Here is an 18,002-nt window from a genome sequence, read left to right as displayed (position 1 = left end):
AATTTTCTAAATTTTAAAATAAACATTACATTGACATTGTAAGCACTCTCAGTGTACTATGATGGTTGTTATCAAAATAATGTGAATACAAGCAGTTGCTTAATTTACATATACCCAATAAACTTAGGTAATAGATATTTTTAGTGAATTGATTTTTATACTGAAATAATTATAGGTTTGTCATTTTGTAGACAAAAGCTATCTGATCGTTTTCTCTCGGTACACATGTTATAGAGAAATTGTCCTGTGACAATAGTTTGACTTTTTATAAATTATCCTCCTTTAAGGATTTTATATATTCCAATGACTTGAACCTCTGTGTAGATGATTCCACACTTTTTAGACCTTCCTTAAACGAGAATTGCATTCTGACTGTTGACATCTCCATCTGGAATCCCTGAAAACAGGTTAAATTCAACACACCAATAATTCAATAAATACTTCCTTCTCAGAAAAATGTATCCTGGGATAACCCTGCTGGAGTAATGTTGGATGACACCTTCTTTCTCACACCCTACATATACTTGGTTGCCAAGTTATATGTATATCCAATTTTTGCAGTGTCTGGTTTAAATATTTCTTTATTTCTAACTTCTTGAAACATGGACAAATTTGCCTATTCCCATTTGTGTGTGTGTGGTGTGTATTTCCCCCTCTACTTATACACTCTATAGAGAACTTTGTAAATTTCTTTTTTACATTCTTTTTTACTCTTGTTTTGTTTATTTTTAATTTTGAGTCTCAATTGAATTCCCTTTTTTCAAATTCAATCACAATCTTTACATATGAAATAAAAAACCTCACAAGATAATTTTTATATTTTATGAATTCAATTATTTAAATTAAATAAATTATTTTAACATACACACTTGCAAAAAGTGAGTGAAATATGTTTAAGTAGTTAATAAATTCCATTATTATAAAATGAGAGGTGCCAGTCACATCTCTATGTTCCACTAGAATTTTGCTGCATATTTTGTCACTGCCTAAACTTTAGTTGACTGTTTTATAGAAAGTGATTTTTTTCATCCTCTCTTAATGACACTTCCTTCACATGGTGCTTTAGTTATTTTTGTTTATGCATCAAACACTACATATTTGATGACAGTAAATGCTTCTTATTATTCTTGTCATCAAAAAGAACTAAATCAGTTCTGGGCATGGCATTGTACCAGTTTCAGGTGCATGGGATGCCCTTGAAAACGGTTTGTGGAATAAGTGAATGAATGATGTTTTTCTTCAGAGAAACTCTCTTGAGGACAAGGTCAGTATTTTTTTTTTTTTTTTTTTTTTGCGGTATGCGGGCCTCTCACTGCTGTGGCCTCTCCCGTTGCGGAGCACAGGCTCCGGACGCGCAGGCCTAGCGGCCATGGCTCACGGGCTTAGTTGCTCCGCGGCATGTGGGATCTTCCCGGACCAGGGCACGAACCTGTGACCCCTGCATCGGCAGGCGGATTCTCAACCACTGCGCCACCAGGGAAGCCCTCGGTCAGTATTTTTACATGCCATAATAGTCCCTATATGCTAGCACCTGCCTAACAGTTTTTTAATAGTCATGTGTAGAATTTAAATAGTCCTGATAGAAAATCTTCTTCAATAAAAATATATTACTGAATCTAATCTCTGAAATAAAAGGCAAAATTTATGAAATCTAAACAAAATTTCTTTAAAGTTTTCTACCTGCTATTGTGAATGAAATAAATTTATTTTATGAATATGATTAGTGATGCCAAAATACTATTCATTCTATGCAAAATATTAACCAGATTTTGTTATTGGTTCATATAAAAGATATTACACAAGTATTTAGTTGAATATATATATATATATATTTAATATCAAATTCTGTACCTTGGAAAATAACTTTTGAGAGAAAATTGATAAAAGTCAAGAATGCTATTAGTTTTCTATTTCAGATCTATACATCAGGACAACACTAAACCTATTTAAGAGATAGATGAGTTTTGTACATGACCATTATGGATTCTGTATGGAAACAGCATTACACATGTGAAATACAGAATCAGATTCTTAATGGCCACATTCTTACATTTGAGAAATGTTTCATAACATTTCACAACATTGTGATAAAATATGGTATACTGAGAATTGAGCTTTATTGCAGAAAGTTAAAAATGTATGCCTGCAAAATTGTTATGATTCATGTTTTTCAAGTGAAAACTGGAATAAAACAGGCTGGCAATCAGTTCTCCAAAAGTGACAGCTGTAATAACCTGGTAGGGAATTCTTAGAGTAGTTCATGATTTTGACCTTTGGAAGGTATAGATTTAAGGTGGGATTTAATTTTGAACCACAGATGGAAGAAACATCTTCTTTCCTTGGCTAATATTAGACAGCCATTTAGAAAATCCAGAGGAACCAACTCTAAGTTTTGCACAGAGAGAGGAACCAGTGTATACATATTGTGGGTTCTTAATAAATGTTGTTGTCATAGCTGTAGCTTTTACACAGCCAAAGTGCATACCACAGACCCAGTAGCACCCAAACTTTTATTTTGTGGCTTCTGGCTGTCCACATCTGTAATGCAAATAGTTGTGCATTTTAGACAATGCTATTTTTGTGGGGAGCAATTTCATTTTCATCCAAATGTCATTCCCTTCAGCTTTTATTCACTCCTAATACTGTTCTATATTATAAAAGAATGAATTCCATCTACCTTAGCTTAAATGAATATATATATATATGGATTTTTAAATGCGGGATTATAACCTCTCAATCTATTACCATTCTCAGTACCTATGCAGTTCAATGAAAATCATCTGTAAACTTTAGCTAATTTGCTTGGGATTTAATTTTCTGAAAAAGTATGTGAATTTGCAAAGGAGCAGAAAGAAGAAATAAAATGACTATCTAAAATTATTACTATACCATCTCCTATTACCAAACTAAAATTGTTTTCCTAACCTAGTGTCAAGAATTTTAAAGAAGGAAAGAAAAATGCCTTTTTTCCAAACAACAAAAGATAGTTTGACAAAGCAAGTAAAATTAAACTACTGATTTATCTAACAACTTGAACAAGACATAGGGAGTTCAGAGCCATAGCCATTTAGACCTGGAAGAAACATTAGAAATCACACTGGCAATCTCTTTCAGCCAATAGAAAGCTGAGGTCAGAGACGCTTAGTGACTTTCTCGAGTTCACAGAACTAATTAGTGTCAAACATGGCAATCCCATGGCAAAAATTTCCAAGCTCTTTTAAGGAAGTTCTTTGCATTACACTACAAGATGATTTGTATAAATAATGTTTGAATGCTTTCTTAACAGCAGCAATTCATATTTTTTTAATTATTTGTCCATAAGTAGCCTGAGTACTCCAGAAAATTTCTGTCTGACCTTACCTCTTCTTTGCAATAAACCATTCACTGGCTCCCCATCTTATTCAGAGAGAGCCAAGATTTATCCAGCGCCTGCATGGTCTGAAGGGAACCATTCTACCCCTGCTCTCTTCTACTCCATCTCCTATTTCTCTCTCTCATAGCAATTTGCTCCAGCTGCATTGGCTTCCTTAGTTCACGGCAAACAACTGTCTCATGCTCTCATTCCTAGGGTTTGCCTTTCCTCTTTTCTTTTCCTGGGATGCTGTACTCCCATGAATAGGTATGATTCAGTCCTTTACCTTCTTTAAGTCTGTTTAAATCTCACATTCTAAATGCATCTTTTCCTGACCAGGTTACGTAAAGTGTTTGTTTTGTGTGTTTTCATTTTGATTTTTTAAAAAATTCACTGCCATATCCCTACCTTCAGAAATGGTAACTCAATCACATGAGGTCATCAAACATTTTGTTGCTGAATTCATAAATAAAAGAATAAAAAAAACTATTAACTTGATCCAAAAAATAAACCATAAATTATATAAGGCTATGTGGGAATGTGAATCAAATACTTCTTTGTAGATATGCCAAAGATTATACAGTGAATTATTAGCAAAACACAAAAAAATCTTGGCATATTTGAAACCTTACCAATATTATTTTCCCTGAATAAACTGTTTCCTGTTTCATTCCATTTTATAGCATTCCTGCTTCCTTTAGTCAATAATTTTAGCAGCTAAGTGATATTCAAATCTCTTTGTCATCACTAGTATAATCAACTAGTGGTATGGATGAGAACAGTGAATACTTAAAGAAATCTTTATTCTTAAGAGGACACTTGTTATATCTATATTTAAAAATTGGATGTACTCTGTGAAATTTAGATTGATACTTGGAGATAAAAATAGCTTCAAATTTAATTCACATCTTCCATCTATAGTATCCATCCCTGGAAGAAGAGTAAATAGACAAAATGTGGTAGGCACATGTAATGGAGTACTATACAACAGTATGAAGCAGATCAGATGTGCCCCTAGATGCACAGAAACATGAGTAGAACTTAAACAAATAATAGTTATTAAAATATAAAAAAATAACATTATACATACATATGTATATATGACATGTGTATATATGTGTATATACATACATGTGTACATATGTATGTAAGCCCATAGTGCTTACTGGAAAAGTAAGAAAGATCATTATATATATGTGTGTGTGTGTGTGTATACATGCATGTTTAACAAGCATATGTACACATTCATAGAGACAAATATATAGATATGTAACTTTTAGGCATGTCAATTAAAAATGTGGATAACAATCAGAACATATATTTTGAAAAAATATATACAAACAAAATATAGTGTTAAACACATGAAAGTGTTTACCAATGATTAAAGAAAGAAACAGAAAATGAGGAGATAAATGAATAAACAAATGAACAAATGAAGAAAAAGACATTTCAGTAATAAATGATAATAATGTGCCCTGATCCTATGAGAATAATTAACTAAGATCAGTCAATAATCAAGGTTTCTATTACAATTAGGATATTTCTATGTCTAAGAGGGAAAATATAAAATATATATTAATTTTACATCGTCAAAGCCATTTCTATTAAAAACAGTACAGCAAAACTTTAATAATATTTTTCATTTTTTTCTTTTTGACACATTCTAATTGAATGAATTACATGTGTATTACACCAAAGTTGCTACTAATGTAGATTTTGTAACTCTTTTTATTAATTTATTATTACTTTGTGATTAAATACTTAACATAGACAATGACTTCCAAATTTATTGGTGCTTCCCAAAAACAAAAGGAAGTTACCTGTCCTTTTTTTTTGAACTATTGGTCTATACAATTTAGTAAGGTTTCAAAAACAGAAATAGAAAACAAAATTCTGGTATCAGTTTAGTTTAAGATTCATATATATACGACATCTACCCATACTGGAAAATATCATGTTGTAGGGAATATTCTAAACAGCTAGGGGAGTGGGGACAGGTAAAATAGCTCAGGTGTTAACCTTATGCCCCACTGTTTATTATAGACACAATAATTTAAAAGGAAAAGTTTTACCAGACTATTGTTAGAGAAAGAGGTAATCTGAGAACTGAAGTGATATCACTCACTGCTAATTATAACAGTAACATTCTCCTCTACGTGTTGAACTCTTCATTCATTCATACAATAAACACATATATATTAAGCACTTTTATACAATATGAACTCAGGTTCTAGGCACTGGAGATACAACACCAAAAAAAAAAAAAAAAATGTTGCAAAATCCCTGCCCTCCTAGAGTATGTCTTATGAAAGTTAACAAAATAGAAATATACTTTCTGAAAAAAAGGAGTAAATTCTTTTAGAAAAGTAAATAATTTAAGTCACATAATGGTATATAGCTGTATATAAAAAGAATGAATATGTAAATCTTTTGTATTTGGTTAGTTTAAATGTTTCTCTTGAATCTAATCATTTGTGGAGGAAGTAACTAAATAGGCTTGATTCTTAGAAAACAAGAACAGAGGTAAAAACATCCTGATTCCATTAAAGTTTCTCTGTCTATAAAACTCTTGTCTTAGGAATGGCATATTTCTTCCATAAATTCTCTGGTCCAGCTCTCTGTAATTCTAAGTTTCTTCCTATGGATATAGGTACACCATGTTGAAAAGGTTATGGTTCTGTAAAGAAACTCCACATTATTTAAGTTTGTTGATAATTTCTAAGCACTAAAACATTCTGGGAGTAAAGATTCTAATTGTTAGTTTTATATTAAATAATACTATGAAATACAAGTTAATCAATATTTAATTTTATGCCATTATTTTTACAGAGAGAAATATAAAGCTAGGTAACCACATATGATGGAAGTGTGGCCATTAGACACTGAAGAGCAATTAACTAGGTTTTATCTTATTTACAGTCAACAACCAGGGAATAATTACATTGTTTAAAATCAACATCTCCCATCTATGCTTGCATAAAAGATTTATTTCAAAACTTGAAGATGAGAAACAGGAATTACACAGAGATTAAATTGTTTAATTTAAAATCAGCAGTCTGTTATCTCCACTTTAAAATCATTTTCCATATTTAGCTTTAATCCAGCAATCTAAAATAACGTTTGAAAAATATTTTTATCCCATTTAATGCACTTAATAATTGAGCATAAATTATGAATGCAGATAGAATTTTCATGTCATAAATCAGGTTTAGAAGCAGCTGCAAGACAGTAAGGGAGCACTTTTCACCATATACGTTATGGATTAACACATCAAATCTAGGAGTGTGGAAGGAATGCATATAAAGTACTGAATTGTGATTGTACTCTAATCAGATATCAACAGAAATACATATCTTTTAAAAGCTTCAGACAATTTAAGTATATGGTGTCATTTAACTCATTTAGAAATACACATACAAACACAGATGCACATACATCCCTCCCTTTGGAATTAAAATATAAATATATGTGATAATCTTTTGCTTTTTAAAAGAGTACTGCCATCTTGCATGCTTTCATAAAGCTCTCTGTACATGCTTTAATAGTACTGTACTTAGGAGTGAAGCTAGTCTGCATTGTTTTCAATATTTAATTGTTTATTGAACAAGGTGGCAAAACTTTATTGCTTAAAAGGGTTTACAGAGAAAGGTTTACCGAAATCATTTGGAAGCTCTTAAACGAGAATGAACTTCACTCTTCAGATTAGCACAATTGAATTTCCTCTATTAATAAAAACTCCATTTCTATAAAATAAATAAATAACACATGTACTTGAATCTATAGAAATCAAATTAATTAGGTCACTCGAATGTCTATTCAATAGCTCTTTTTAAGAAATATTTCATACTTAGTAGTTTTAATACTGTTTTGCTATTTTGGAGCTTAATTATAGGAGCTTGTAGTAAACTACAAAATAAAGTTTCTCTCTCATTTGGTTAAGTATCCATCACAAATCGAAAATCATTACATCTAAAAAATATTTACTTTAATATTCATCATCTAAACTCAAAATCATATTCAGTTGATCCTGGTTCCTAATAAGTGCTTCACAAGCATTGAGGAAAGTTAATACAAAATGGCCATTACGTGATACCCTCAGGTCTTTCTTAATTTAATGGATACGTAAATTAAGCATTTAACTAATAGGTCAAGTTCCAAGGATATATTTTGGAATAGGATTATAGTTTTTGAGTTTCCTCTGGGACAGATCCTCTAACACAGATGAGCAAATTAGTTCATGGGCCCTGTAGTCTCATAAGTTATTAGTTGGATATTTTGTTACTGTTATGATGAACAATGAATTAGATAGTAGGCTGTGCTATGAAACAAACACATAGTATAATTTTTCATACATATTTTTATAAAGATATACCTTGTTGGTTTTCTTCCCCTTTTTAAGCCCAGTTTTCTCCTATAGATACATAAACTTAGTTTCCATTAAATATTCCCATACTTTACCCAACAAAATTGGATTTTCATTAAAAAATGTGATATTTTTAAATAATAAAATATGTGTTTTGCCATAACTACAGAAGTTATACAAATTTTTATTAAAAGATGCAATTATTACTTGGTCCTTCTATTGTTTCTCCTACTTCTCAATGCCTTAGGAAACCAGTATTAGCTTTCTGGTATCTATCCTCTATACATCTGTAGAAACATACATAGATTTTCTTGTATAGCTTGACTAAGTTGCATATAACATATAACATGCATCAATTTATTGCTCTGAATATTTCATTTATCCCTCCAGATCAGTTTTTAGTATTTATTTATCAGTGTACCGAACATCATCTGTTATTTTTATTAGCTTCAGTCTATCCATATGTAGATACAATGCATATTTATGCAAAATGTTGCCATTGAATGGAGCAGTTCATTTACATGTTCTAGCCACTAAAATAACATTTTAATAAATATATTTATATATATGCCTATAAGCATTGAGAATTTTATTTCTATAGCCTAGATTACTAAACGCGGTATTGCTGAGTCAATGAGTGTGGATCTGTAATTTTGATATATGGTGCAGATTTATTTTCAAAAACAGTGTAAAAAAAACCCACAAAAAACAGTGTAGCCATTTAGACTCCACTCAGTGATGCCCATTTCCCTACATATTTGTACACCATAGTTAACACTCGAATCTTTAACCAATACAACGTTTGGAAGAAGAAAAAATGTGATTTTAATTTATATAGTCTTAATTAGGAATGATGTGAACTATAATATCACTCATTATCTTCATGAATTAAGATACTTGCCTTGAAATTTACTATCAATTAAAAAAAAATTGCACCAGTTGTAACAGACAAGGAAGACTTTATTCAATAAAAAAGACAGATTGAATTCAATTTTGCTGAAACCAAAGGCAGGGGACTTTTCAGTGCTGGAGTGAGCTAATTGAAAAGTATTGGAGGATATTTCTAAGGCTGTTGGTCTATGTGGTTACATCATCTGTGTTTACTAATTGGTGCTTATTGAAGTTAGCCTCCTACCCTCCCATAGAGACTGGGAAGTAAAGCCTCTGTCTTTCTTGATGATTGCATTTCAAAGAAATGGCTCCCAGTTCTTTGAGAAGAAAAAAATATATATATTTGCTGGGTTGTAAAACTGACAAGAGGCTGAGAGAAGATTTATATCTCAAAGGGGTAGAGAAATAATTTACAGGTGCAAGTTTTCTAAAGTAAATGCTCTCAGAAAAGGGAGGTCAGGGAGTGCATAGTCAGGAAGAAGCCTGTCTAAAGTTTAGTCAAGCTGAGGAGAACCTTAAGGCCATCTTGATTTCTACAAAACAAAGTAACTTGTGCCGGTGGCTACCTCCTCCAGAGACAATTTACTTGCCTAACCCTCCCCCCTCAACTACCACCTGCATGAGAAATATGTAGCTTTTAATCCTTGCCCTCCTTCTGCATTTTGCTGAGATTATCTATCTATTTATCTATCTATCTACCTACCTATAGCTCTATCATCTATTCATCATCTATTTAACTTATTCTCTCATAAGAATTTAATTCTGGGCTATTATATATTTACTAGGAGTATAACTCATCTAGCTCAATAATTTTTATATAACACATTACTATTAACTGAAATGTATGTTTATAAATATATTACAAAATGTGTTTGCTATATTTTCTTCTTTTTATTTTCCATTTAAAAAAAAAACAACCAACAACTGTGTTCTGATTCTATAACTATTTGTACTTTCTCTAGAATTGTTCAAAGACACCCAGGAGGCAAAAGCTCTGACTTTTCACATGTTTGATACTCTCTTACTTTTTATGTTAAAAATGGAACTGTAACAGTTGGCAGTATTTAGTGTTCTTGAACAACAGATACCTTCTTTCCGTCACCCATGGAGTTTATTCCAATGTCCTTCAGTTTCTACCACGCAGATGAGAAGTTCTATGGTTGGCAGATTTTCTCTTCCTTTTAAGGGAAAATTGCCTTCTATTCTGAAGGTTATAAGATTTTTCTCTTTTTTTTTCTGAATTAAGGATTTCTATCAGGGTATTATGAATTGTATGTGATTTTTTAATTAATCCTGTCTGGGACTTGATAAGCACTTTAAATCTCCAGGCTCAGAGAAAATGCATCTCTTATTGGTTCTCTTTTTCTTTAATTCTTTTTTCTTTCTGGAACTCTTTCTTCCATCCCCTGTTATTACATCTGCTTTGTGGTACAAGTCTCTTAGAATTTCTTTATGGCTTTCCATTCCTTTTTATATTTCTTCAACATTAAGTGCTATTTCTTTTCTCTGACTCTGCAGAACATCATTTAGCTTTTAGCTGTGATTATCCTATATTTTCATTTAAAGAGACTTTAAATTCAAAGTTTATTAAGACTAGATATCATTTACATACCTGGTCCATTTCTTCCAGGTAAAAATGGCAGCCACCTCCTAACCCCCAGGAATGTAGACAGTTTAGTTCACCATCTTAGCACCCAGCCAGCAAGATCAGGAAAGTCTCCCAGAGTCCCTAGTGTAACTAACTGCTGTTCCACAGGTGGCAGTTCTCACCCCAGATGTCCTTGGAAAGCATGAGATTGTTCTTTATACCTTCAAAAAAGTCCCCTCCTCTCCTTCTGATTTTCAAGCTTTATCTGGTTCCAGGGAGAACGTTGGGATATACTTTTTATATTCTGCCACATTTCCCACCAATAGAAGAAAAGGGAGTCACCAATATCTCACTCCATCCTTTACCTTCTGGAAACCAGATTACCATTTTAATATTGGCATTGTTTACTGGAGTGGGGTTGGGGGGATTTTTCTTGACTAATGTTGGAATTTTCTTTTAAAGCAAGGCAAATATAGTGCTCAGCTTTTTGTTGTATGGATTCTGTTAGTTCTATAAATGGATGTGTGATAGTTTTCAAACAACTTAGCATAAATGCAACAGGGGTATTTCTAATACTCAGGGTTATATTAGATCTCTAGTTTAAACCATGACAATTTTAAGCTGGAACAAGACATTAAACAGCAAGGTTTTCTCTAACAGCTCCTGTCCTGTATATCTCAGCATCTTGCTCAAAAACACAAATTGTGCACAAAAAGGCAACTCATTCAGATCTGTCATTACCTTATTCTCTTTCTCTTTTCCCAAAAAATCCAATCTGTCGAGCCTAACTAATAATATAAATAGAGTGGAAAAGAGATACAGATACAGACATAGATATGAAGCTTCATTTTTCATCAAACAAGTTATGGTGATATTGTTTTGTTTGTTTGTTAACATCTTTATTGGAGTATAATTGCTTTACAATGGTGTGTTAGTTTCTGCTTTGGAACAAAGTGAATCAGCTATACATATACATACGTTCCCATATCTCTTCCCTCTTGTGTCTCCCTCCCTCCCAACCTCCCTATCCCACCCCTCTTTTGAAGAGTCATCTGGTGAACTACAGTTATATAAAATGCATTCAACATTAATAGCTGTGTATTTATATTCATATATAATTTTTTAAATTGTCATAGATATTTTTTCACTTCCCTATTAACCAATAGATTTTTCCTAATCCTTCCCATCTTCAAGTCAAGACAAGTAAGGTTCCTACAGGAGATGTAAGGAGGCATATTTGTATGTGTTGTCAATGAACCAGAGCATGGATCTGGCTTTTATCCAAGAATCAAACATTTTAATTATGGAATCCAAGGAGACCGTCTTATTGCACACTAAAATCTGAAATTACCCAGAGTCATAATTAAGTATAACTTACACATAACACTCTGTGCACCATCTAGAATGCATTTAGTTGAATACTGGGTATTCTACCCACTCAACTAAACATTCAAACTAAACATTCAAACATGCTAAACTATAGAGGCTCAACACAGGCAATAATAGCTAGATCCTAGAAAAGGAACTGAGCATGGTTCTCTGGAAACCCATTACTAATCATTATTCTGATAATAGTTTTTCTCATAATATAACATTGTAAAGAATCTCTTTTTGTATGATTTTTTACTGAAGTATAGTTGATGTACAATATCATGTTTAGTGTGTACAGCACAGTGATTCAGATATATATATATATGTTTATGTTCAGATTATTTTCCTGTATTACAAAATATTGAGTATAGTTCCCTGTGCTATACAGTAGCTCCTTGTTGGTTATCTATTTTATATATAGTAGTGTGTGTATGTTAATCCCAACCTCCTAATTTATCCCTCCCGCCTCCCTCCTTTTGCTTTTGGTAACCATAAGTTTGTGTTCTCTGTCTGTGATTCTCTTTCTGCTTAGTAAATATGTTCATTTGTGTCATTTTTTTTAGATTCCACATATAAACAATATCATATGAATCTCAAACCCAAATTAATTTGTAAGTAATTTATTTTATATTTTATATAGTATGGTATACTTTCTATAAAATGTTATTTTATATTATAAATTGTTTTAATTCATAAGTAACAAAACAGTTATAATTGCTTTAATTTCATATTTATTTATATTATGCAAAATTTATATTTGGAAATATAAATTGCCATTTATATTATCAAATGTAAACCTCTTTCTGAATTAAACCAAAATAATGTCAGAACACCTAGTGGAATAGTAATAAAACCTATTATTTAGCTTCCTTTGGGCTGTAGGTGAAAGGCACCAAAACAACCAGACTTAAGAGAAGGAAAATACTATTATAAGGATATAGAGATGTGTCACAGGATCCAATGGTAGGAATGTGGCTAAGTGTCTGAAAGGTGGAGCAAAACATTAGAGGCAGAACCAGACTCTGTTTTTCACTTGCACTGCTGTCTGCACCTCTACTTCATTATTCTCTTGTAGGGAATTGACTTCCTTTGTCCTCTGATCTACACAGTGAGAAAGATAACCTCTGGGACCAGTATAGGGCCTCCCCCACTGTAATGCTTGTTCAATCTTCAGACTTTTCTTGGGGCTCCAAATGGTTATTAAAACAAATTGAGGGACTTCCCTGGTGGCAAAGTGGTTAAGAATCCACCTGCCAATGCGGGGAACACAGGTCCGATCCCTGGTCCGGGAAGATCCCACATGTCGCGGAGCAACTAAGCCCGTGCACAACTACTGAGCCTGCGTTCTAGAGGCCGTGAGCTACAACTACTGCAGCCCGCGCGCTTAGAACCCGTGCTCTGCAACAAAGAGTGGACCCCGCTTGCTGCAGCTAGAGAAAGCCCACGCGCAGCAACGAAGACCCAACGCAGCCAAAAATAAATAAATAAATTTATTTTTAAAAAGTTTAAAAACATATAAAACAAATTATATTTTTGTTCTCGTTAATGTCTAATGAGTCACCAAGGGACTTTCTAACTCACCGAGACAGCAAGGCAAAGCGTCCAGTACAAACTGCATTATGTCACGAATGTATCAGCATCACCAAATTCGAAATATATATAAACAGTGGTTTTGTTAGAACTGATTCAAATTATTTTCAAATGACTATGTCAGATCTGTGGTCATATCAATTCAAATGCTGAAGTTAACCCTTGACTGCCAATCAGTGACTCACCACTCAATGTAAGAGGGAAAAAAGAAAAAAATCCTGTGATTTATTTGTAGAAAATTCTGTGTAGACAAACTTCTTCCTGTGAGAGGATTTCTGTTATATTCATCATTCTTGACATTCTGCTTCACATTTCCCTTATATTTCATGAAACAAGGATATTACTTTTGTTCCTCACCTTGACCATTTAACATTTTTGCAGAAGATGAAACCCGACTCTGCTTTTCCTTAGCCTTGTGTGTCTAGAATTTCATTTTATACTTTTAGGTTTATATAATAGAAGTGCTGCAAGGTAAAGAATGGCCCATCTACTTTAGGTGCCAGCCAAGACAGATGGCTTGTCTTTGATGATATATACTTTTTCAAGCCAATTGAATGTCTGATTAATTGAAGAGGGAAAATTATTGCAAAAATTGCTACCATGCCATTTATTCTCTTTCTGTTTTATGTGACTTGCCTTTGTGAGAATTATATTTTTAATTTAATTTCTATCTGTATTGTTTTGTCGGGAACATTACATCTATGACATTTTGATTCTACAGAAATTGGGAAGTGATGTATAAGATAAAATCCAGGAAGAGATCACTTAGGCTACAAGAAATCAGTAACTATCAATGTTATATTATAAATCAAACTAAGAATATTTATATTGATAATTAAAATTATAAGGATAAGGTTAAATATATAAAGATAATTCCAAGTAGAGTGTGTAATGCGTTTATCGCATGCATGCCTACACATGTGCAGAATGTCATCTCCATGAGACAGTGCTTCCTTTTTCTTCTTTGCTTTGTCCTCAGAAGGCAGCCTCATACATCAACCAGTAATTAGCGAATACATGAAGGACCTGACAATCTTTTAATACCCTTTCCAAAGTTTTCAGCTAAAGCAAAAGAGAAAAACAACAAATTAAAAGAATAAAAGTTTTTCACAACTGAAAATCGACTTTGATACTAAGATTGAGATTTTAAAAAACAAAACTTTCCCTCTAATTCAGTTTGATATGGGGTTTATATAACACCATATAATACTACTTTATTCATTCAACAGATGTTTAGTGGGCATCACTTAAGTGTTCAACAAACTTCTAAGTAGTTTTATTGTTAATTCTCATAATACTCTAAAATCATTTTTAAAATTTTCATCCTTTAACATTAAGGAATAAGGCTCAGCATATCTCTTCCAAAGCTTCACTGAATTCATCAATTACTTGCAAAGAATTGTGTAATTAAAATATTGAGAAAATGCATGTATAGCCTTCCTACAATGTAGCTATTCATACACATGGAATTCTGACACTGAGTTAGGAACAGAGCACAAATATATACCACTTGCAAATCTTCACTTATTTTATAAATTTTGGTAAAAGCTATTATTCATGTAAACGTGACCAAAGATTTTTTTCCAGGAAAAATAATTTATTTTTTCAATTTTTAAAACAATGGTCATGATAGGTAAAAAATACTTATCCTTTTCTCCATTATTATTCAAGTAGAGAAATATTTATCCACTTATAAAATATTCTCCACTGCCTCTCCCCTCTCCCATTTTGAGTGAGGACTAATTGATATTTTGGTGGCTTTATTCCATGACCTTGTAAGATATTTCTCAATGCATTCTATTTCAGCCTCAATAGTAGACTTAAAATTTAATGAATCATTTTTGTCTCTGTTTAGCTTTAATTGTACTTCCTTCCATTCATTTTGTTTTTCATTTCTCCTTTCCCTTTTTTCTCCTTTGCCTTTATTCTTTTCATCTTATTTTTCTATTCTCCCCTAATTCTCTTTCTCCTGGCCTTTAATTCTTTTTTTATTCCTTGTTTCTTTCTTTTCTGTTTTTCATTACTTAAGCAGATCCTTAAATAGAATGTGCTTAAGTTATAGCAAGCAGACACTAAGTTGTCTCTCAGTCATTCCCACCTCCTGAAACACACCTTTTGTGGAATCCTCTCCTTGTGAATGTGGACTGGATTGGGACTTGTTTCTAACCAATAAACTATGGCAAACATTTTGAAATGTAATTTTCATGGTTAGGTTACATAAGACTGTGACTTACACTTGCTAGCAGACGCTCTCTACCGCCTATTTGGCTTTCATGCATTAATGAAGCAAGCTGCCTTGCTACAGAGGGCTCACGTAGTAAGGGATTGATGGCAGCCTTTAGCTAAGAGCAGGTGAAAACTGAGGCCCTCAGTCCAATATCCCTTGAGAAACTGAATTGTGCTAAAAAGCTTATGAGTTTAGAAGTAGATCCATACCCAGTTCAGACTGAAAATGAGACTACATGTTTTGATTAGAGCATGTAAGAGGACCCAGTTAATCTGTGCTTAATTTCCCCACCCAAAGAAATTATGAGATAATAAATATCTATTGTTTTATCCTAAGTTTTGCAGCAATTTTTAAACAGCAACAAATAATAAATATATGTTTTCCTGTGCTACTTGCTAATTTTTTTTTCTCCTGTCATCTTTTTAAAAGATAAACAGTCCTTCAAAGACATATTTTAAAATATGTCCTATAGAAGCAAAGAGAGGAAGTTCATGCTCTGTCATGCTCAAGTTTTAAGTTTTTAATTTTTTGTACTCAACATTAGTTTGAACATCAACTTTGTTACCAATAAAAATGTAGTTAGTAACTCAGTTTATATACTAAAATATTTATGAAAGTAACAATGGCTTTTACTTTGAATGGCATAATATATTAAATAATATTAGGTACGTTTGCCATGACAGATTGAATTTTTAAATTTTTTCTTTGGTACCATGTTCCAAGTGAAAATATTGAAATCTTATTGGAATTAGCAATTTTTTTTTTTTTTTTTTTTTTTTAAGTATATAACCACCAGGGCTAAGACTTGTGTGAGGCAGATGAGGTCCTTTAGGGCATAACATCTAAGGAGGCACTCGCTCTAAGCGTCATGCAAGTGTTGACTCTGCATTTGCACATTTGAGTGAGATGATCTTTTTCTATTATAGAGTCAATAATTAACTACCGTTGCTTCAGCATTTGTACATATATCAGAAATCATGAAATAAAAAACGGTGCATTTAACTTAGAAGAAGTATTTATTTAGTAAAATATAGACTCACTCACAAAGCAATATATAAATACATCTTTTGTGGATGCACATTTTAAATGTAGTCTTGGGGCATAATCTTCTTAAAAATAACCAGTAACTTTTAAGTCGATGTTAATGCCTCTTCCACAAATGCTTAATTTGAATTTTCCATGTTACATTATTATCAAACCCATAGCATATACTGGACAAATATTTTGTGCAAGTTTTTTATTCATCACTACCTTGCTTAATAAATAGAAATGTAATACTTAATTTTTCCCTGGACATGCACATGCTTAACTTATGAAATGACAAATGGCTTATTATATTTTTTCAAATGTGGAACCAAGCAATAAAACACATACAAATTTCACCCTTTGCCCACTGACTACTCCGGTGAGCACCTTGGCTGCTTAACTTACCTGGAAGTTGTTGCATGGTTTGCAGGATTTGTCTGTAAGAGCCTCCGATATCTGCTCGCCATCACTGGAGACAGAGAGAGTACCTATCCAAGTGTATTTTGTTTTATCAGCATGTGTCCTCCATGCTGTCCTTTGAAGCCCAGAGCATTTAGAAAGGGTCAGGAAAAGGAGATGTGGGTTCGCATGGGTCATCATTCACATTCAGCCATGTGTTATGGTGAGAACTCTTCCTGATACGTTTGTCTCACAGGATACTAGACACGCCCATGTAGAACCTGGAAGTACAAAGTTCATTTGTTCATAGGAGATGCAAACCATTCTAGATTGTTTTATTGCAATTATTACCAATAATCCTTTGTTTAAAAACCTGGTTCAAATATGCTAAATCAGATAGGACACCATGACAACAGGCAGAAACAAAGATAGACCCAGTCACACAAAAGGTACTTTATGATGTTCATGAAAGTGAGTCTTATTATGGCTATTTTACGAGTAAAGCAAGTATCTTAGAGAAGCCACACATCCATCAGATAATTAGTAATAGAGCTAAGAATTGAACTTAGATTATCTAAGTCCTGAACCTACATTTTTTTTTAACATTACACTGTTCCATAAAAAATGGAAAACTCTTTAGGAGATGAAAGTTTATTACTTACTAGTTTTCTTTAACTGTAATTTCCTTGTCTATAATATCATGTTTTCATAATTTTTCATTGGCATGCATTTAAAATTATGATATACAGCATATGTAGCATATGTAAAGTGTTTTGTGACTATTTTTTTCATGATGAAATGTATAATAATCAAAATTATGTCCTTTAGGAATTAATGAGATGTAATCAACATATTTTTTTCTTTTGGATTTAGAGTAATCATATACACTAAATTCATATTAAAAAAGGTATAGATAAAAACTATTCTTCATCACCTCAATATAATGGAATAAATTGTAGTAATTTACCATCCAAATTAAGTTGACTCTACTTTAGTTCACAGGAAATGAAAGAAAAATAAATAGGTAAAAAATTAAAATTATTAAAAATAATGTTCTAAGTAAAATTTTATAACATCAGAGATTACCACATAGTTTCAACAAGTCATAACTTCTACTAACTTTGAACCTAAAACCTGTTGAAGGTAATATGTGAAGCTAACATATCACATAACAGTTCTGGAGCCTAAAATGTCT

General features: G+C 32.4%; 1 protein-coding gene across 6 annotated transcripts in view; it reads left to right on the top strand.

Annotated features, from left to right (window-relative positions):
• Positions 1–18,002, top strand: part of CDH12 (cadherin 12) — a 1,002,553-nt gene that overhangs the window by 507,637 nt on the left and 476,914 nt on the right. The window contains exon 1 of one of the 6 annotated variants that reach the window (XM_059061061.2): positions 12,129–12,176. The exons of the other annotated variants lie outside the window; for them this stretch is intronic. The gene's annotated coding sequence lies outside the window, so the exon portion shown is untranslated. Of the gene's footprint in view, positions 1–12,128; positions 12,177–18,002 lie in introns of those variants that run through there. 6 annotated transcript variants of the gene reach the window in all.

This window comes from Kogia breviceps, chromosome 4 (genome assembly GCF_026419965.1).
Source record: "Kogia breviceps isolate mKogBre1 chromosome 4, mKogBre1 haplotype 1, whole genome shotgun sequence".
Taxonomy (NCBI): Eukaryota; Metazoa; Chordata; class Mammalia; order Artiodactyla; family Physeteridae; genus Kogia; species Kogia breviceps.
The sequence above is the reverse complement of the archived record's forward strand: the minus strand, read 5'-3'. Positions and strand labels throughout refer to the sequence as shown.